Below are 16,080 nucleotides of genomic sequence, written 5' to 3'. Positions count from 1 at the left end.
GTTGTAGAGTAGGTAGCCTGCACAACCATACTTAGGTGGCCTCGGTCTTACCTCATTGTACTATCTAGCTGTGATCCTGACCCCAACTTCCACCCCTCGACTCTACCCAAGACTGTACCACTGAGCACAGGGACAATCCAATGGGTCTCATTTATTTTGGAGGTCCACAGCATGCCAAATGCTGCTTCTATACAGTAGAGCCTCCATAAATGTTTGTGGAGTGAACAGTAGTTTAGAAGCCTTTGAAAGAAGATTGGAAAATTATGTATGTTATCTGCTCATGGGTTTAGTAAGAATAGGCTCAGTTACACACTGTGGTTAAAAGAAAATCTCTCTTTGAAAACATCAACACTGACAAAACTTTAGCTTGACCAAGAAATAGAGAAGGCTCAAATTATGAAAACCTGGAATAACACTGAAAGAAATATCACAATAGACCCTACAGAAATAAAAAGGATTGTAAAAGAATACTGTGAACAATGGTGTGCCAAAAAATTCAGTAACCTAAATGAAATAGAAAAAGTTCTCAAAACACACAAACTACCAAAACTGACTAAAAGAGAAATAAAAAACTGAAGAGAACCTATAAGAGATTGAATTAGTACTTCTTTTTCCCCCACAAAGAAAAGCCCAGACCCAGATGTCTTCATTGGTGAATTCTACCAAGTACTTAGGAAGAATTAACACCAATCTTACCCAGACTCTTCGAAAAAAGCAGAGGAGGAAACACTTCCCAACTCATTCCATGAGGCCAGTATTATCCGGATACCAAAATCATACAAAGACATTTATTATAATATCTCTTACAAATATAAGCACAAGCTTCTCAACAAAATACCAGTAAACCAGATCCAGCAGCATATCAAAATGATTGTATCCCATGATCAATTAAGGAGTTATTCCAGAAAAACAGGTTTGGTTTGAAACACAAAAAGCAATCAAGTGAAATAAAGGACAAAATCAAAAGACAAAAACCATAGGATCATCTCAATAGACAGAGAAAAGGCATTTAACAAAAACCCAAACCCTTTTGATACAGGAGATAGAAAGAAATTATTTAGGCAGTTGAGGCAGATTTTAAGGGCAACAGAGTCCTCGGTGGAATTTCCCTTTTAACAAAAAGCAGCCCCAACATAATTTCCTTTCTAACAAAGAGCAGCCTGAAAAATGGAGCTGCAGACATAGACAAGCAAGCTGGAAGCCTGCACAGGTGAATGCTGGCAGCTGTGCCAATAGAAAAAGGCTATCTGGAAGCCAGGTGTATTCAACTAGGAGATTTCATCTTCCCTTTTCTTTGTCACCACGTGCACAGTAAAGAAGCAGGCAACATGGCGCTGGCCAGGTAGAGCACCCATGTGCATAATGAAAGATTAGGGTGGAGGTGGCTAGATTTTCACTTGCTATGCAAATGGCACACCTGGTTTGACCAACAATTCATGTGCTATGTAAATAAGACACCAACTTCTCAAGCTCATCTATAAAACTTCCTGCCTTTCACCACAGACCAAAAGACCTGCTCGGGACCTATGTCTCTGCAGGAGAGAGCTTTTCTCTTTCTTTTGTCTATTAAACCTCCTCTCTGAACCTCACTCCTGGCATGTCCATGTCCTTGATTTCCTTGGTGTGAGACAATGAACCTTGGGTATTTACCTCAGACAACATCACCACTTTCACAGCAATCTACAAATTAGGAACAGAAAGACGTGTCCTCAACTTGAAAAAGAGCAACTATGAAAAACCCACAGCTAACATCATACTTAATTGTGAAAGACTGGGAGTTTTTCCCTAATATCAGTAAAAAGACAAGGATGTCCATTCTTGTCACTTCTATGCAACACTGTTGTACTGGAGGTTCATAGCCAGAGCAATTGGCAAGAAAGAAAAATTAAAGGCATCTAGATTGGAAAGGAAGAAGTAAAACTAATTGTATTTATAGATAACATGATCTTGTAAATAGAAAATCCTAGGAATCCACCAAGAAATTATTAGAATTATTAAATGAGTTCAAAAGACTGTAGAATACACGGCAAAATACAAAGACACACTTGTATCAGCCTGGCCAACATGGCAAAACCCCAGCTCTACTAAGAATACAAAATTTAGCTGGGCATGGTGATACATGCCTATAATCCCAGCTACTTAGGAGGCTGAGGTAGAAAAATCACTCGAACCTGGGACGTGGAGGTTGCAGTGAGTCAAGATCATGCCACTGCACTCCAGACTGAGCAACAGAGGAAGACTCCATCAAAACAAACAAAAAACACATTTATACATTTATATAATATACAAAAATCAATTGTATTTCTGTACATTAACAAGAAATGATCTGAAAAATGAAACTAAGAAATCAATGTAGCAAGTAAGTTTAAAATTTGTACACTGAAAACTACCACACATCATTGAAAGAAATTAGACTTAAATAAATAAAAAGATGTTCCATGATCATAGATTGAAAGACTTAATATTGTTAAGATGTCTTTACTCTCCAAATTGATATACAAAGTCAATGCAATCCCTACCAAAATCCCAGCTGTCTTTTTTGCAGATGTTTACAAGCTGATCCTAAAATTCATATGAAAAATCAAGAAATCCAAAACAGTCAAAACAATCCTGAAAAAAATAATTGGAGGACTCACGCTTCCCAATTTCAAAACTTACTACACAGCTATTGTAATCAATACTATGTGATAGTAGCATAAGAACAGAAATACAGATCAATGGAAAGGAATTGAGAGCTGAGAAAGAAAGAAACACATTTATGGTCAACTGATTTTTTATAAGAGTGTCAAGACAATTCAATGGAGAAAAAACAAACTTTTTAACAAACGGTGCTTGGTCCGGCAACTGGACATCTACATACAAAAGAGTTAAGTCAGAATCTCTATCTCACACCATATGCAGAAAATAATACAAACTGGATCAGAGACTTCAATATAAGAGCTAAAATCACACACTCTAAGAAGAAAACATGGCACTAAATTTTCATTATCTTAGATTAAGCAACACTTTCTTAGATATGACACCAAAAGTACAAACACCAAAAGAAAAAAACGGATTGGACTTCACAAAAAATTTAAAATTTTTGTTCTTCAAAGGACATCATCAAGAAGGTAAAATCACCACCCACAGAATGGGAAAAAATATTTCAAATCATATATCTGATATTTATATTCAAAATATATAAACAACTCTTACAACTCAATAAAAGGACAAATAACTAAAAACGAGCAAAGGATTTAAATTAACATTTCCTCAGTGAAAAGCTACAAATTGCCGATAAATAAATGAAAAGATGCTCAACATCATTAGCAATCAGGGAAATGCAAATCAAAACCACAATAGCATAGCACTTTACCCATTAGGATGGTAATAATAAAAAAGACAGCTATTTATAAGCGTTGTGGAGAAATTAGAACTCTCTAACCTGTCTGATCGGAATGTAAATGGTGCAGCAACTTTGGAAGATCTGTCAGCTTCTCCAAAGTTTAAACATAGAATTACTAGGTGACTCAGCAATTCCACACTTAAGTGTATACCCAAGAGAATTTGAAACAAATGCCCACACAAAAATTTGTACACATATGTTCACAGCAGCATTACTCATCAAAACCAAAAGGGAGAAATAATCCAGATGTCCATCAACCAATGAATAAACAAAATGTAGTATATGTAATACACAAAATATAGTATATATGGGCTATGATTCAGGAATAAAAGGGAACGAAGTGCTAATACACACTACAATGTGGATGAAAAATGAAAACATTATGCTAAGTGAAAAAGAAACAGACGCAAAAGATTACTTTTTTTTTTTTTTTTTTTGAGGTGTCTTACTTTGTCACCCAGGCTGGAAAGCAGTGGCACGATCTCAGCTCACTGCAACCTCTACCTCCCAGGTTCAAGTGATTCTCCTGCCTTAGTCTCTTGCGTGGCTGGAACTACAGGTGCCCACAACCACAGCTGGCTAATTTTTGTATTTTCAGTAGAGATAGGGTTTCGCCATGTTGGCCAGGCTGGTCTTAAACTCTGATCTCAAGTGATCACTCCACCTCAACCTCCAAGAGTGCTGGGATTACAGGCTTGAGCCACCACACCTGGCCCAAAAGACTTCATATTGTATGAAATGTCCAGAATAGGCAAATCTATATCAACAGAAAGTAGATTAGTAGTTGCCTAGGGCTGGGAGAGGGGTGGGAAAAAATGGGAAGTGACTAGTAATGGGTTTAGGGTTTCTTTTGGGGGTAATAAAAATGTCCCAAAATTAAATAGCAGCGATGGCTACACACAACACGAAATATACTAAAGACCCACTGAAATGTGTAATTTGAAAGGCTAGTTTTATGATATGAGAATTACATCTCAGTGAAGCTCTTCTTTAAAATACTAAACTAATTCAAATTGCCAAAATAGCTTGTGTAAGTATGTACCTGTATAAACACAGGATACTGGGGAAAGAATTTGTATTAAATATTTCTATCACTAGATGGATGGTAGAATAAGTGCACAAATGTAACTAGCACCTGTCAGTTACAGACAGGAGGAAGGGAATTAAATTAAAATTATTGAGCATTTGTCATGTGCCAAGCAGCAGGGCAGATGCTTTCATTTAATATTCACACAATAACACTATTTGGTAGGTGGTGCCTGTATCTATTTCACACATGAGGAAACTGAGGTTAAGAGAGTTGCTCAAGGTCTTACAGCTAATAAAAGGCAGAGCCGGGATTTAAACCGAAGACTGCCTGACTCCTTAACCTTTTGGCACTAATCACAGGGCAAAGAACATGTAAAATCTGATTAAAAGTAGTGGCAAATGGCATTCTGGCCATATTGAGGACCAGAAGAATTTTCCAAAATTATTATAAACTTTGGGATTGGCATCTGATTAAAAATGGATGAGAAGTCTGGTTGTAGCTATGATTTCTATGGTCCCTGCACGTAGCTAACATCACTGTCTCTCAGATTAAAGACTTCAGGGCACATGAAGAATTGCACTGAATCTCCTAAGTCCAAGTTGCTCATGTCTATTTGAGCATTCAATGTTCTTTCTCCTGTGTTAAAGCTATTCCTTAGTGTTTTCACCCTTGTTGAGCAACCTGGACCAGATAAAGCCTTTTATGAACACAAAAGACGTAGAAAGACCAAATTCAGGCAATAGAGTAGCTATCTGGTGGGACACAGATTCCTCACGACATAGAATTGACCTGGGTTTGAGGCCATGAATGACCAAGGTGATTAACTGACCCAAAGATTCATGCTGCTCTTCCATGCTGTGGAGTTACTGCTGGGAAGTCAGGGTCTACATCTCTCTCTTTGCATCTTTGTGGCAGCAGATAATTAGGTCTAGCCAATGGACTGTGAGCAGAAGTTTGGGTGGAAAATTCTGGGATTCTAGGGACCTGGAGTACTGTCTAGTAGGGTTACACAGGCTCTGCATGGATGCACCTCCTTATTCCTGGGACCACGTACCTCTTGGACAGCAGTGTGGCCAGAGGAGGGCCAAAGCGAAGCCCCCTAAGGCACGGGGCCCATATCAGGAGCCCACTTGTCCAGGGGTTATGGGATACTGGCCATGCAACTTCAGGTGAGAATTAACTTCCTTGCCTATCAAAATAGAGATGACCTATATTGTAGAGTTGCTCTGAGGATCAAAGGAAATACTTTATATTAAAAATTTGGTACACAGTTGGTGCTCAATAAATGTTCTTTTTCTTTTTTGTCTCTGACCTTCCTAGTACTTCCCTGTTCTTCCCCTCCTTTCCTTTCATGACCCCTCTCACCCTCATCCCCAGCTGTGTTCCTTCCTCTCTGGAGCCCAGGGGATGGGGTTTGGCTCGCCTGACTACAGCAGCCCTGAGAAGGTCACTGCCCTCCTATATTCAGCTACAAGAAAGCTCTTTTTCCATTTAGAACGTATTCTGGGGTTTTGTCTGATTTTAGGGAAGCGGAGATACTGCAGTTTACAGAATGAGTTAGAAACCTCAGATTACTTTCTTGCTTGCTAATGAGATGTTTGAGAAAGGCTTTTGGGTCCTGACCAAAAACTCTAGGCTTTGGGGGTAGAAATTTGATTTCCTTTGAGATGTCAAAACATGCCACTGAGCATAACTTGCAAAGGTTTGAATTTCACTTATTTGGTTTTGAAATGAACAAAAGGCACTTCCTTTATGTTACCCTCAGCAGAAATGTACACAACTGTGTAACTAGCTCTCAGTGTTTCAGAGACTGACGGACCCTGGCGAGATGCTATCAACTTCAGATCTCTTTTCCAAGCTCTCCTTTTCTTCAAAGCCCCTTGAGCAATGCCTCAGCATCTCATCTTTGTTTCTTGTGATTTGGGCTGTCTTTCCGAATGTTGTTGCTGCCTAGAGAGAGAAGTCCAGGCTTGACACTCAAGCCTGTGTCAAGGATCAGGCCTTCCCTTGGCCTGTGTCTTCACCACCCCCGGGTCTTGCCTTGTGCTTTTGAAGTGGAGGTCTCTTAGAGAAAGTTTAGGTCTTAAAAGTTTTCAAACTTGCTTCTCTTGCTACATGTAGTTATCGAGGAACAAAATGTAACCTCCAGACTCCACATTTATCTGTTCTTTAGTTTTACATTGTTGAGGATCAGAGCGAGAGGTTCAGGAATTCCCCTTCTGGAAGGAATGGCTGAAAATTAATGAAACAATGAAGTTGCTTTCCTTATATGGAATATTTTTCATGAGTAAGATTAATGCATGTTTTCTTCCAACTTTTGCCCAATTCTATATTCATCCTGTTTTCCTATTCCAAAAAGCACTTGACTTTGAACTAGACGTGATAAAAGCGATTCACAATCATTTCTTTATTAATTCCATTTTTTGGGCACATATTTATTGGGCATCTACTATGTATAAGACATCGTGTGGGGCACTGTGAAGGATGAAAGGATTGATGAGCCATGACCTCTGCTCTCAAGCTTTTAAGCCAATCTTGGTTTAGTTATTCTTTCTATTGAGATGTTTTGTGGCCCTCCCTTAGACTGTGAGTCTACATCTGTGGCTTTCTTCTAGAAGCAGAATTTTGTTTATGCAGTTCTTTGTACATTTGAATAAGAAAGTATTCATGTAACGAGTACCCTATCCAGCCCCAAGTATCCAGCACTATAGAGATTCAAAGGAAGCTGAAGTCACCATCCTCTCCTCAATGATCTAGATGAGAAGATAATTATACAGCAATGTAACACAGATGCCCAGATGTAAATACGGAATTTTATAGTCAGTGAGATTTAAACTTCGATAGACAAAATTTAAACTTGCCAGTTATAGTACCTATGTATCTACTAAAGCTTAACATGTGTATACCCTAAGACCCAGCAACTTCAGTCCTAAATAGATACCCAATAGGACTATGTACATATATTCATCAAGACACACTTTAAGCAATGTTCATAACAGCACGCTTTGTAACAGTACCAGAATGGAAACTACCCAAGTGCCCTTGGCATTTGATAAAAAGAATAAGTAAATTATGATATAATCACATAATGGGATACTACATAGCAATGAAAATTAACGTCTGTCTGAATATGTCATAATATATAGATGGCCCTCACAGAAATAACGCTTAGCTAAAGCAACCAGAAGCAAAAAAAAAAAAAAAAAACCCACATTTTCGTTTTCTATGTCTAGAAAGGACAAAAACAGGCAAAAGTATTCTATGGTTTTAGAAGTCACGATAGTGGCTATTTTGAAGGGGTAGTGACTGAAAAAAAGACAGGAGGGGACTTCCAGGGCTGGGAACATTCTGGTCTTGATCTAGGAGCTAGTCCTATTGGTGTGTTCAATTCTGAAACTTTTTTGTTCATTTTTTGGTCTAGATATACTTCATTAAAAAGTTTTCAAGATTCACCAATGGAAAAATTGACAGAATTCGGAATCACCAGTCAAGAACCCTGAATCTTAGAGCTGATTCTGATTGTTGATCATCTCCTGGGGCAAAGCCATCTCTTTGTGCCTTGGTTTTTCGTCCGTGGAGTGGGAGAAGGCTTTCTCCCTGCCTTACAGCTAGCTGCTTTATTCTGTGTAGGGAAACCAGGCACACCAGGAAGTAGTTGTGGGGCTTCTTGGTGCAATTTCACTGTTGATACTTAGGAGCCTGCTCCTCATTAAACCTTATTTCAGGAACCCTGGCCTTTTCTTTTTTTTTTTTTTTTTTTCTTATTTTTTTTTTTTTTATTGAGACCGAGTTTCGCTCTTGTTACCCAGGCTGGAGTGCAATGGCGCGATCTCGGCTCACCGCAACCTCCGGCTCCTGGGTTCAGGCAATTCTCCTGCCTCAGCCTCCTGAGTAGCTGGGATTACAGGCACGCGCCACCATGCCCAGCTAATTTTTTGTATTTTTAGTAGAGACGGGGTTTCACCATGTTGACCAGGATGGTCTCGATCTCCTGACCTCGTGATCCACCCACCTCAGCCTCCCAAAGTGCTGGGATTACAGGCGTGAGCCACCGCACCCTGCTGGCCTTTTCAATGTAAACTCTGACTTGGTCTTTCAACCCCACCTTCCTTCCGCGCTGTGTTCTCTACAGCTCCTCAGTCTCATGGTGCAATTTCTCAGTCTGAATGTTTTACCGTATAACATTAAGGTATTTGGCCTCAAAATACCAAACAGGATATGAAACCCTCTGGGAATACGGAAGCTTATTTGGTTATGTTCTGGAATAACACACATATATGAAAGCTAAAGCCTATGAGAGGGGATACTGAAAAGGAGGCCCTTGCCACACCAGAGTTCAGCTCTGATTCTTTGAAAATGTATCTTGCGGCCGGGTGCGGTGGTTTATGCCTATAATCCCACCACTTTGGGAGGCCGAGGCAGGCAGATGACCTGAGGTCAGGAGTTTGAGACCAGCCTGGTGAATGTGGTGAAACCCCATTTCTACTAAAAATACAAAATTGGCCGGGCGTGGTGGCACCTTTAATCCCAGCAGGAGAATTGCTTGAACCTGGGAGGTGTAGGCTGCGGTGAACTGAGATTGCCCCACTGCACTCCAGTCCAGGCAATAAGCATGAAACTCTGTGCCCCCACCAAAATAAATAAATAAAATGTATCTTGCACTAGATGAGAGGAACAAGTTCAAGTGTTCTATAGCATTCCAGGGTGACTACAATAAACAATGACTTATTGTATATATATATATATTTTTGAGACAGGGTCTCTGTCACCTAGGTGGGCATGTAGTGGCGTGATCACAGCTCACTGCCGACGTGACCTCCTGGGCTCAAGCGATTCCCCTGCCACAGACTCCTGAGTAGCTGGGACTACAGGTGCACACCACCATGCCCAGCTAAGTTTTGTATTTTTTGGATGACAGGGTTTTGCCATGTTCCCCAGGCTGCTCTTGAACTCCTAGACTCAAGCAATCCATCTGCCTCAGCCTTCCAAAGTGCTGGGACTTATTATATATTTTCAAATAGCTGGAAGAGCAGATTTTGAATATTCTCAACATAAAGAAATGATAAATATTAAATGATAAATGAATATGCTAATTACCTGGATTTGATCATTACACATGTATTAAATGATACAGTATTAATTGTATCCCATAAATATGTACAATTACTACATATCGATTAAAAAGAATAATAAAAGAAAGAAACTGCCTTGCTCAAGGCTGGCCTGGCTTCCTCCCACCTTCCCGTTCCCTGCAGGGCTGCCTGACCTTGTGGATGGCGTCCCCCTCCTGTCTGGGTCCCTCGTCAGCAGCTCTGCTCCCAGATGCTCCTAACCCGTGTCTTCCCTTTCCCATCTGTCCTCTTCTAACAGTCCCAACAGAAAAAAAACACAGAGTGCACATCTTTCACTTACTACCCGACAGTTTCAGTATCACACCCCTCCACACAGTGTGTGAGAACTGGACAGAGAGTGGCTCCACATCTCCAGGCTCCATCTTTGTTCTATTACTGTCCTACCGCATTCTACATATTTTATAAACTTCACACTGCATTGCTTTTATTTTTGTTCAGAACAGCCAGATGTCTTCTAGAGAGACTTAATAATTGAAAAATGCTATTAGTTATGAAGTTTAACAGTGTGTAGCATTCATTTCTTTGTTTAGATCTATATTTTCATTTTGTGTCACTTCCTTCTGTCTGAAGAACTTCCATTAACACTCTTTTTTTTTGTAGTGGCACCATCATAGCTCACTGCAGCCTCAAACTCCTGGGCTTAAGCCATCCTCCTGCCTCAGCCTTCCAAAATGCTGCGATTACAGTCATGAGCCACTGCGCCCGGCCCCTTTAACACTTCCTGTACTTCAGTTCTGCTGGTGATTAAGTCTAGTAGATTTTGTATGTCCAAAAGTTTTTATTTTGGTTGAAAAGTATTTTGCCAGGTATAGACTTCTAGGTTGACAGGGTCCCCTCTTTCTAGTGCTTTAAAGACGTCGTTCCATTCTTGTAAGGTTTCCTCAAAACAGATAAATACATAAACAACTGCTGTCATGCTTATCTCTGCTCCTCTGTACATAACTTGTCTTCCTTCTCTCTCTGCTTTTAGGAGCTTCTCTTTACTCCTGGTCTTGAGCAATATGATGATGGCGTGCTGCAGTGTAGCCCCCTCCATCCATCTCGTGCTTAGGATTTAGGGTGATTCTTGGATATGTGGGTTTACAGTGTCCATCAAATTTGAAACATTTTGGCCATTTTTTCTTCAGATAATTTTTTCTGTTTACCAACCTTCTCCCATTCACCTTTAAAGAATCCTGTTACTTATATCAGGCTGCTTAGAATTGTCTCATAGCTCACTGATACTGTTCATTTTCAAATGTTTTTTTCTCTGTGTCTGGTTTCTATTTCTATGTCTTCAAGTTTTCTAATCTTTCTTCTACAGTGTCTTATCTTCCCTTATTCTAATCTGAGATACTGCAGTGCTCATCTCTAGACGTTTGATTGCAGACATTTTTAAATTTTCCATGCTGCCACTGCACATGCTCTGTCTTTCCTTTAGTTTCTTGAATTCATGAAACACAGTTATAAGGACTCTTTTAATGTCCTCTGCTAACTCTAATACCTGTGTCAGTTCTGGGTCAGTTTCAATCGATTGATTGACTGACTGACTGACTGACTGATCTCCTCGATGTGGGTCCTATTTTCCCACTTCTTTGCATGCTGATAATTTTTAATGGGGTGCCAGATATTGTTGGGTGCTGGATATTTTTGTATTCCTATAAATCATTCAGAGCTTTGTTCTGGGACCAAGAGCCTGATGATTTTGAATCTTGCTTTTATAATTTGTTCGGTGGATCTGGAGCAAGACTCCACCTAGGGTTAATTACTCCCCATGGCTGAGGCAGAGCCTTCCTATGTATTCTATCCAGTGCTCTCTGAATTTTCCAGTCTAGCTGTGGGAACAGGCTCTATTTTCAGCTCTGTGTAGTCTTCAAGGATTGTTCCTTTTAATCCTTTAGGGTGGTTCTTTTTCCTGCCTTGGGTAGTTTCTTCATATGAATAAGCTGATCAGTAGGTAGCTGACTACCCTGAAGGTCTCTAAAATTTCCTCTCTGTAAAGCTTTCTCCTCTCTGGTGCCCTGCCCCATGAAATCTGGACACCTCAGCATCCTTGAATTCCCAACTCCATCTCCTCAATTCAGGGAGCCCACCGAGCCTGCCTGGGTTCCCCATCCCGGCGCCACGTTCTGGAAACTGGCTCTATGCAGCAAGCTGGGGTAACTTTAGGAATCTCCAGTCTTCATTGCCTGTCATCTAATGTCTTAAAAACCATTGCTTCCTACACTTGACCCAGTTCTTTAGTTGCTTCAAGTGGGAAGGTCACTTGAAGCAACTAAAAAATTCAGTCACTGCTACTCCATCCTGGCTGGGACAGAAAGGATACTTAAACCCAGTTTACCCAAAGATGTTTGCGGCATGAAGGGTTTTCTCCATCATCTTATAGTGTTTTCAAAGCTAGTATATTTTAAACTTCTCATTTTGAAATAATTTAAAAGTTTCAAAATAGTTGCAAATATGTGCAGAGAATTCCAGTACAACTTGCACACAGCTTCCCCTACTATTACTATATTTTATTTGTATTTTCTTTTTAATACAAAAATAATGAATGTTAATTGTAGAAGAAAATAAAAAATATAAACATATATTTGAAATGGTATACTTTATATATGATGATGTAAATATCATATTCACAGATCATGAATATTTTTCTCATGTTAATAAGTGTTAGTCCAAACCGCACCATTTTGTCAGCTCCCCGTCATTTTGCAGACCTTAGTCCAAGTGGAACATTTCATGGGAGTTTGGGCTGTGAGAAACAGCCTAGCCACCTGACCACAGGTAGACAAAGGCCCAACTGAAGAAACAGACTGCCTCTTACCCTATTCTGCTGAGACAAGTGCAAGGAGCATCACATTCCTCAGGAACAAGGGCCAGAACCACCTCAACATGGGAGCACCTTGTCAATATCTTACTGGGCAGCAAGCCACATGGTGCAGATCCCTCCTGCCCATACCTACAAATTGGCCCAGCCTGTAAGCAGCAGTAGTCTCTGGCAAAAGGCTGGTCCCCGACTCCCATAAGTTTTATGCTGGACATAAAGCCTGAATTTGCTGTCAAACCACCCTCTTTTTGTGTGAGTGTCTTTAATTCTTGCCTTCCCTTCAAAACCTGACAAATATGCATGTATGGGGGAGGGGAGACCCTGTTCTCACTCTATATTCCTGCTGCAGCCCAAAGAAGAGGGGACTTCCACTCCCTTCTCCCTTGGGAATGTTGGAAGTGAAGTAGGAGGTGGGACTCAACTCCGGAGGCAGGGTTCAGACACTGGATCGAATTGAGGACTACCTAAAATCGGGAAAGGGCAGAAGCCACTTTCCATAAGACACACCCACCAGTGCACCATGTCAGTTTACCGTTGCCGTGGCAACACCTGGGACTGACTGTGCTTTTCCATGGCAATGACCCAACAACCCAAAAGTTACTAGCCTTTTCCTAATTTCTGCATAAACGCCACTTCATTTACATTACTTAAAAGTAGGTCTAAATATGACTGCAAAACTGCCCTAAGCTGCTACTCTTAGCACACTGCCTGTGAGGTAGCCATGCTCTGCAGGAGCGAGCATGGAGTTGTAACACTGCCAGAGCTGTAACACTGCTGCTTAAATAAAGTTTTCTATTACCATTGGTTCACCCTTGAATTCCCTGGGCACAGACACGAACCCTCACAGGCTCAGCCCCACTTTGTTTTCTCTCTCCACTCTCAGCTACTCTTTTCAAGTGGACTGAAATAGCTATGAGCTAGTGAGGCCAACATTTAGGCCCTATTTTGCTGTGAACAGGTTTTAAAGTGCCAAAGGTCAGCCTGTGGGGCAGGCTCACTTGACCTCTCTTTGACTTCCTGTCTCCATGGGGTAAACTCACTCAGGAGAAGGCCCAGAACGGCCTCTTTCATTCTCTCTTCCACAGTAAGCAAGTAGGACATGCTGGTAGTCCATGAAGCCAGCTGGGGGACTGGACTCAAGAGTCCCTTCAGAAATGTGAGGAATAAGGCCAGGCATGGTGGCTCACACCTGTAATCCCAGTGCTTTGGGAGGCTGAGGTGGGCAGATCATCTGATGCTGAGAGTTCGAGAGCAGCCTGACCAACATGAAGAAACCCCATCTCTACTAAAAATACAAAATTAGCCAGGCATGGAGGCTCACGCCTGTAATCCCAGCTGCTAGGGAGGCTGAGGCAGGAGAATCTCTTGAACCTGGGAGGTGGAGGTTGCAGTGAGCTGAGATTGTACCACTACACTCTAGTACGGGCAACAAGAGCGAAACTCCATCTCAAAAAAAAAAAAAAAAAAAAAAAAGCAAATGTGAGGAATCAATTTCTATGGTTTATAAACCACTTGGTCTATGGTATTTTGTCATAGCAGCCCAAACAGACCAAGGCAGCCCTGCACTGGGAATTGTTGGTGCTTGCCTGGTTAGTAATCAAGCTATTGGTTTAATACCCATTTGCCCAAGGATTTTCTATTGCCTAGAATCCTTACACTCAAACTCACCCCCAAACCCCTTCTAGAAACTCTGCTATTTTAGCAGAGCAATCTTATGGAAATAACCCCCTAAGTTGACTGCTTCTGTGCACTGGAAACTACAGGTTCCCATAGGGCATGGGGTGCTATTTGTTTAGAGTTGAATTATTAAAAGAAGCAGGGTAAGCCGGGCGTGGTGGCTTACGCCTGTAATCCCAGCACTTTGGGAGGCCAAGGCGGGTGGATCACGAGGTCGAGAGATCGAGACCATCCTGGTCAACATGGTGAAACCCCATCTCTACTAAAAATACAAAAAATCAGCTGGGCATGGTGGCGTGTGCCTGTAATCCCAGCTAATCAGGAGGCTGAGGCAGGAAAATTGCCTGAACCCAGGAGGCGGAGGTTGCGGTGAGCTGAGATCGCGCCATTGCACTCCAGCCTGGGTAACAAGAGCGAAACTCCATCTCAAAAAAAAAAAAAAAAAAGAAGCAGGGTAAGGTCTAAGAATCATTCAGGAGGTCATTTGGTTCTGTCCACCCACCTTGAGCCAAGAATTGCTACTGACTCTGGCCCATGTGTGCAGCAAAGGAAGGAGCTCCAGACCTCATCTCCCTTCTGGAACCAGGAGTCCACAGTCAACTCCAGGGCAATGTGGGAAGGAACCCGGAAGTTCAGTAACACAGGAAAGAGGCAAGAAAAGGAAGTACCTTAGGCAAAGGACTCAGGACACCGGAGGCCCCCAGTCAAGGGGAACTGTTTTCACTGCTAAGATGATAACTAACATCCTTACCAGGCTAACTTACCTCTCGCAGCCTCCCCTACTGCCTTTGTCTTTGTCTGCCCTCTCCTAAATGCTCCTTCTTGCCTTAAGCTTTCTCTCTGAGTGGTCCCTTTGGATCCACAAGGATCCCAGCATGCCCACCACTGAATCCATGCCTGCCCTCAGCCTGAGCCCTCTACTGCCCTGGACCCACCCTCTCTAGAATCACGGTCCTATCCAGCTGTCCTTCTCCATCAACCCTCTGCCACCAAGGTTTGTCATTTATACCCTTCACATGCTTCTCAAACTGGCGGTTCTCATCCTGTTTGCCCTGCCTTGGTGCAGACTCATCATCTTGCCCTGGGCTGTTGGGATCTTCACCAGCTTGGCCTCCTTCACTCTGGCCTCACTCTTTTCTAAACCCGTATTACAGTGCTGCCATGGTTACCTGTAAAATCCCAGGTCTGATAATACCCCCCTGGCTTTCAAATCTTCTATGAACAAATCCAAATTCTTTTTTCTCTACACACTCCTGTGCAGGGCTTACTATCATAACACAAACATCCTGTGTTCAAGTTTTCCATATTGCTTGCAGCTTGTTCAGGGTTTGCAACTGGTATTACTTTTTTTCCTTTTTTTTTTTTTTTAGTTCTGTAGCATTTCAGTATTTCCAATGATTTTTTTTTTCCAAAGTTCTTTGTCCATCTTCTTTTTTGATTTTGCCCAAGACACCCAGGATGGAGTGCAGTAGCACAATCATAGCTCACTGTAGCCTTGACCTCCCTCTGGGCACAAGTGATCCTCCCACCTCAGCCTCCCAAGTGGCTGGGACTAGAGGTGAACACCACCATACCTGGCTAATTTTTTATAATTTTTTTTTTGTAGAGATGGAGTCTCACTATGTTTCCCAGGCTGGCCTTGAACTCCTGGCCTCAAGTGATCCTCCTGCTTTGGCCCCTCAAATTGCTGGGAATAGGTGTGAGCCACCACACCCATCTGTCTATCCTCTTTAGCACAGAGTTTAAATCTGTCTTGCAGTCTACCTGCTTTCCCTTATAATGGTTAACTAATGTTTCTTCTATGATTTCTCAAAGCTCCTGCTGATAGTTGAACTATTTCTGTACTTCTTAAAACTTTCAAATTCATCATCATTAAACAAATAAGAGCTCAGAATGCATAAAATTCTTTGATTAAGTAAACATGCAGTTGGAAATGCCTGCATTTCATACAAAACACTACACAAAGTTAAAAAAAAAACAACACTATATAAATTGGGAATTCTACGTTTAAATTTTAGATTTAAATTAACCTCAAGAAGGTTAACTACATAAA

The sequence above is a fragment of the Saimiri boliviensis genome, chromosome 2, assembly GCF_048565385.1.
Source record: "Saimiri boliviensis isolate mSaiBol1 chromosome 2, mSaiBol1.pri, whole genome shotgun sequence".
NCBI classification, from domain to species: domain Eukaryota; kingdom Metazoa; phylum Chordata; class Mammalia; order Primates; family Cebidae; genus Saimiri; species Saimiri boliviensis.
Note: the sequence above shows the minus strand (reverse complement) of the source record.